Genomic DNA, 7,161 nt, shown 5'->3' with positions numbered 1-7,161 from the left:
GACAGAGAGGGAATGACGAAAACCACAACCCCGAATAAATTCCCATAAATTCCGATATCTCCGCGTTCCCATAACTCAGAATTCTCATTACGTAGAATTATCATATCTTTGAACCAAAACACCGAATACAAGAAGATTGCCATAACTTCGGATTTCCATAACTACGAATTTCCATAACTTCGAATTTCCATAACTTCGAAATTTCTATAACTTCGAATTTCCATAACTTCGAATTTCTATAACTTCGAATTTCCATAACTTCGCATTTCCATAACTTCGAATTTCCATAACTTCGCATTTCCATAACTCCGAATTTCCATAACTTCGAATTTCCATAACTTCGCATTTCCATAACTTCGAATTTCCATAACTCCAAATTTCCATAACTTCGAATTTCCATAACTTCGCATTTCCATAACCTCGAATTTCCATAACATCGAATTTCCATAACTTCGCATTTCCATAACTTCGCATTTCCATAACTTCGCATTTCCATAACTTCGCATTTCCATAACTTCGAATTACCATAACTTCGAATAGTAGTTTTTTGGGTACGGAAATGCTAATTAATATTCTCAACTCAATGGTGAAGTTGGTTTTCGTTGTAAAGCTCTCTTGCGGAAGTGAATAGGAGAAAACGTGTTGATTTCAAAAAAATGATGAAAAAAGGACTATAATTAACTGAAATAATGGAAAGATTCAATAGGCCATATCATAAGTAACATAATAACAATAAGTAAGACAATTAATGAGATTTACAACGGAGCTGATTTTCATAGCTATTGCGCAATCCAGATGTGTTAAAAGCACAGAGCCCCTTAGTATCTAAATTAAGCGAGACTTCCGCCTAAACCAAAATATCTGGTTTCCGATAGATCGGCGGAATATTGATTAATTGATAACGAGATTGATAAAATTTAAAAAGTTTTTTCTCGGTTGCATGAGCCCAATATTTTTTTAGCCAGCGCGATTCGCATGAGGGTTTCAAAATGCGAGTCAAAGTCGCAGCTTGAAGAGGGTATCAGTGCCAAAAGAAGGTTCGGTTAGAAAATTAATATTAAAGCAATAGGAATTAAGTGTCATCCTTATAGTTATTATGTTACTTATGGTCATACTAAAATTAAAACCCAAATTTCCAGTTTTTAACGAACAAAATTGAGAGAAATTAACCGTAAAATCTAATCTAATTTGGTCTTTTTGTTATATTGACCAAAACTAAAATAAATAATTTATTCTTTTCAATAAAATGTTATTTATTTTGATATAGATACATATTGTAGTTACTAAATGTTTTTTTTTTAAATAAATTAAAAGTATTTTTTTTTGACGAAAAAAGATTATAAACTAAATTTGTAACGACTGAAATTTCGTTGTTACCGCATTCTGTTTGAGGAAATCATTGAAGTTGTAATTCTACAAAGTGATAAGTTTCATAAAACCTTATATCTCAAAGATATAAGGGTTTGCCTATGGAAACTAATATCTATGAGACATTAGACAATTATTTAATTTCTTTGGTATGTTTCGAAGTTGTTAAATATCGAATGTATATATATTTTTTTTTAATTAATTAAGTCAAATGCCAATAGGTGGGCTTACTGATGTATAACTGGGTAGTAAGTCACAGGGGCATGGTGATGTTAGGATTTTGTTTTTAATTTCAGAAGTTCTTGAGATGCCGCCACTAGTACGTTTTCGCTACAGTTCAATTCAGTTCAGTTCAGTTCAGTTCACTTTTCCACTCCGAATTTGGTCCGATTTAAATCAGGGATGCTCACTTAAACTTTCGTATAAGGGGCGCAGTGGGGGTACATGGTGTGTGTCACCACATTCGTCGTTTATTAGGTTTGCGGAGCGACCACCACCTGTCTAGGAGGTGATTGGTGGCCTCCGTCGTCTCTTTTTTTGTTTTTCCGCGGTTAGTCCAAGCCATCGGATATAATCCGGGGATGATGGGGTTTATCCCATAGGCACTTGCTCGGACTCGCGTATTAAAAGTCCTTCCGGGGCCAACGCCGGGCACTCTTCCAAGATGTGGCCACGGTTCCTGACGGGGCAGCGCAGAGCTTGCATGTTGGTACGTTCCCAAGGATCTCGAACTCCCTGGCTGCCGTTGTGAGGGCGCCGGTGCGTGCCTGGAACAAAAGGCAGCTTCATCGGCTGTTGTCGTATATGACTTCTTCGGCTGGTTTTTGCTTCAAAGCGTAATTTAGGACCTATTGGCGCCATCTCTTGATTGAAAGAAGCTAAAGAAATCCAAGTTTTTGCTTACCCCTGTAAAGCGAACTCTGCGTCGAATGAATTGTCAACCGACCTATATCGGCGTTTCGTGTTTATAATTCTACAGAAGTAAAATTTATTTATCAAGGTTAGCGTCCAGGCCCAACAAGAGAGGGGGAAGCCAGAGCAAAACTCCCACATTAGCGCCCCCTTCAGCTACCCATTATATACTCATTATCAGGCTTGCCCCCCCCCCCCTCTTCGCCCGGTCAGACTTAAATTTCGAAGTATGACAAACAGATAATTGTTATTATATTTAACAAAATAAAATCTAATCAAAAAAAAGCTTCCTAGAAAACCCGGAACAATGATTGTAGTTTAATATCTAAAATAACGACATTTTTTATCTTTCTTCAAACGCCCGTAAATCTTGACTACCGAATGGCAGAAAATGCCACATTCACAATTCAACTTTTTAATTTTCAACAATAATGAGTGTAATATCCGAAATACATCAACCGAAATTATCAACGTCCTATTCCTCTAACACGGGAGGCAAGTTCCCATTCCCCCCTCTATTTAGTAAGGAGGAGAAAACCCCCCTCGAAATTCAGCCTCTCCCGATTTCAGCAAGGCTACTTGAGTACGCCACCTGGCTATTGATCTTTCCTTTCACTAGATGTCGAAGTAATCTACCCGTGATGCACTAGAATTTTTCCTCTCCTGCGGGCGGGCTGAAATCCGTTTTATTTCCTCCCTCTCCTTGTACTATGGGAAAATGCCCCCCAATAAAAAGGAGGACGTTGATAATTTCGGTTCATGTATTTCAATATCCGTTTCAATACTTTGGGTGCCTCTTTGGCGCCCCTCTGATCGTCGGCGCCCGGGGCGGATGCCTCGCCTGCCCTCCCCTCGCTACGCCTCTGCCTTGGGGAGGGGGAGGTCCGGGTACAAGGCTTGATATTTCTAGGAAAAAGCTTTCTCTTAGGGCATGGAAGTATACGTTTTTACCTGGGCTCTTGGCGGCCCCTTTAATACAAGTAGAGGACTCAAGGATGGAGTAAGAGGGTAGCTAACCAAACCAACTTTTTCTAGAGTTGACACAGGCTACGTTCAGTGAAGCTTAAGGTCCTAAACCGTTTTACGTTTGCGTTGATTCCGTTGAGACCATAGACATAATAAAGAAATTGACACCTTACGCGGAGTTTGATTTGCCAAAAATATACGGGAGCGATAACTAGCAGACAACCGGTATTTGTTCCGTATTCCTGTGGTACCACGTTTAAGCGACGCCTGTCGATTAGGCGAGAAAATACAAAATCATCACGTGACACGTCACACATGTTCGTGTTTGTAATCTTTTAGGTACTCTGACGTGATTCGCGAATATTTTGGCTGTGAGAATTTAAAATAACGTAATTCTTTATTATAATTTTTAAATAAGTCAATTAATTCTTTCAAAACCCAAATAAAAAGCAGCAGATGATCTTATAATTTAAAACAAAAAATTCTAATTGCGAAATGATATTTTGTCAAAGGCTTAAGTAACTATCCGGTTTGTTGTGGTTATGGATTGTTATGGGAATATTCTGAGATTCTAAATTGTAAATAAATGTAAATGGAATTTTGTTGAAAAGGATGATTCTACCTTGGATTAATAATGATTCTACTAAAGGTATGTAGCTATTGTCCTTGAAATAAAATTAGCTTTGACAATTTAAGTCTGATGGCTTGACCCTTCATTTCTAGATTTTTGTCCTTCGCTAATTTGTGGAGTCTGAGCTTGCAATATAAATTAATAACTTTCTTAATGATGATGTTCGATTCCAACTTCAGCATCAAACATGTTCGTGGTGATCTGGTAAGATGTCCATGCCAACAATATTTCGTAATACAGCAAGTTCTAGTTCTTAGACTACATTTCTTTTATAGAGAGAGGAATATCTCTTCATAACAAATAAACAAAATTTTATGGTTTTTTTATTGTATTTAAAACCTTATACAAGTAACGTTTAAAAGCCATTAAAATAAAATATCGTCGTTATTCTGTGAGTGTGACGTTACTTCAACCGTTTTAAACATCGTTTTATTGCCAGACATTTTCAACGGATTCATAACGTTTTTGTTTAAATTGGTATCACGTTACAAAAACGTTTTAATAGAGACGTTCTAAAGACGTTAAAATTAATATCGTGGATATTTGGTGAGTATAAAGTTGTTCATAACGTTTTTTCACCCGTTTTATTGCCGGACATTGTTGACGATTTCATTACGTTTTTTTAACAACAAGTTTGTAACCGTTTTACAACCGTTAATCAACGAAATTTTGCTACCCGGGAGGGTATCGAGATCGAATTCCCGTTCGAATGTTTACAGAATAGCCCCCCAGGTTCAAATGTTTCAGCAACGGTTCGGTTCAGCAACGCTACGTCACACCGGAAATGGAAAAAAGCGTACAGTAGAAAACCAGCTCCGAAATACGCCAACGTTTAATTTGTTGCAAGCTACTGAACGTAGCCTTTATGACCATTTTGAAAATGGGATATGGTTTTTTCCATGGGCACGCGCTGAGGTGGGCAAACGGGGAAATTGCTCCACCACCCCCTTTCATTAACCATAAACCCCCCGAATCGGGGATTGTCCTGTTGTTTTTTCTGTCGAACGTTTTGTGGAGTGCAGTGACGAAGAAGAGTGATCCAGTTACTTGAAATGTGTGTCGCATCAATTACGGGAAACTTGTATCCCTATTCCTACTAAGTTTTAGCTAGAGCTCGTTCATTTATCGGATCGTTTTATGTGTAAATGTTGTATATACCATCGAGCGAGTTCACTATATGACTCCCCCTTGAAATAATTTCTGCCGGCGTCCATGCTCTCAAAGGCGTAGCCTGGATTTGATTTCGGAGGGAGCACACAATGGGATACAAAAAAAGTACCTATCTGGCTATACCACTGCATGCTCCTCTCTATTTGAACTCTGTTTGAACCCAAAAACCAACCTTTTTCTATTTGACTAGGCAAAAACCTAACTTTTCGCCCTACCCCTCTAAGACCGAGGGGTAAGACAGTCTCAGATAATCTGTACACCAAGTTCGTGCATTTAGCACTGTTAAAGGTACATATTTTCAAGAGTTCGCGAGTTTCATTTAGCACTGTCAAAGGTACGGCAGTGTACACCGAGTTCGCAGTGTCTTACTCCTCATCTAAGACGAAGCACTTAATTACATACGTTCCTGATTTCCATACGTGACAAGTCACAACGTAACTAAAACCAAAAAAAATGCCATAGCACCCACTTAAAGGAAGAAACAACTGGACCATGATTATCCAAATTATAGTTCGACTATTCAAATTTGTTTAATGCTGGGAAAATGTTGTCAATTCAAATCCTAACGATGTTTAAATGAAATACTATGTTGGGGCCAAACAAAATTAACAGGGGCTGAGCGGCCTGACACGAAGTCACAGAGTGGACAAGAGATTGGTTATGTAAGGTTACAAGGTAGTCGTTTTGGTACGGTTAAACCTCTATAGATCACCGTAAAACGAAATAGAGGCTACGCGGTACCGTATTTCGACTTACTCGAATTCTTTTTTTAGTGTTTTTCGAAAGAGTATTTCATATTTCGTATTAAAAATAGAATCAATATAGTTTCAAAGTGATTGATTGTTTTCATTTTGAAAAAGCATGGGGTAAAACTGTTATTAAATTTAAATAAGCTTAATGTTTTTTTTTTCAATAATTGTTTTTTTGAACTAGCGTATCGACGTGGGATCTTTCGGGGCCCCCTGACCCAGGAACTCTAAGTCCACCCCTTTGCGTCTTTGCGTAATACAGCAAACCGGAAGCTGTCAAACATGCATTGAAACCGGGTTTATCGATATTGTTTCCACATATTACAATTAAAGATTTTGTAAAATTGCGATGTTTAAATAGTACGAGTAAAAAATTCGCCATTTTGGAAAATGACGACCAAAGTTATAAAAAAGCTATATATTCGCATACTGAGTAATATCATAAGTAACATAATACTGTAAGTGTGACACTTCCTAAGAGATAAGTGGGTGCGTCTACCGATAAGGGGGCACCTGCGGGCGGGGGAAACGGGGGTGAAACGAGCCCCTGTAGGGCCCCCATTTTGCGTACATTTTCGGCGGGGTCAAAAGGTTAGATCAAAAGGTTAGCTGATTTACGATGTTACCCTGGGTCAATAGGTTATCTATGGCGGTGTGGACACGATGCAAACAGCCATTAAATAGGTGTGAAACAGGCCCCTGTAGGGGCCCCATTTGCGGCAATATTAGGCGGGGGTCAAAGGGTTAGGTCAATAGGTTAGCTGATTTACTATGTTAGCTGATTTACGATGTTACCCTGGGTCAATAGGTTATCTGCCCCTATGGCGGTGTGGACAACGATGTTATGCAAACAGCTATAAACCGTTAAATAGGGGAAACGGGGGGGGTGAAACGGGCCCCTGTAGGGTCCCCCATTTTCCGTACATTTTCGGCAGGTCAAAAGGTTAGCTGATTTACGATGTTAGCTGATTTACGAGGTTATACCACCTCATAAAACCTAGGTCAATAGGTTAGATTATGTCGCTATGGCGGTGTGGACTGACACGATGTTATGCAAACAGCCTACCCGTCATAGTGAATGTCTGCCCCCCCCCCCCCCTGTCTTTCGAGTTGGTTGGTTTTCGCCGACAAACACTTTCGGGCCCCTAAGGGTAGCGTAAAATAGCGGGCGGTCATCGGTAAAAGTGTTTTGGAAAAAAGAGCAGAGTGTATACAAATTATAAGGTTTTATTTATACATTCAAAGTTACAGTACATTAAGTGGATGAAAACGTTTAAAGATAAAACAATTTATTTTTAATATATTTATGGTTGGTAGATACCATATTAAACAAATTGTAAAAGTTAAATACACAAAACATATTTT

Source organism: Leiobunum rupestre, chromosome 4 (assembly GCF_980474605.1).
Source record: "Leiobunum rupestre chromosome 4, qqLeiRupe1.1.hap1, whole genome shotgun sequence".
Lineage (NCBI taxonomy): Eukaryota > Metazoa > Arthropoda > Arachnida > Opiliones > Sclerosomatidae > Leiobunum > Leiobunum rupestre.
This window is presented reverse-complemented; position numbering follows the sequence as displayed.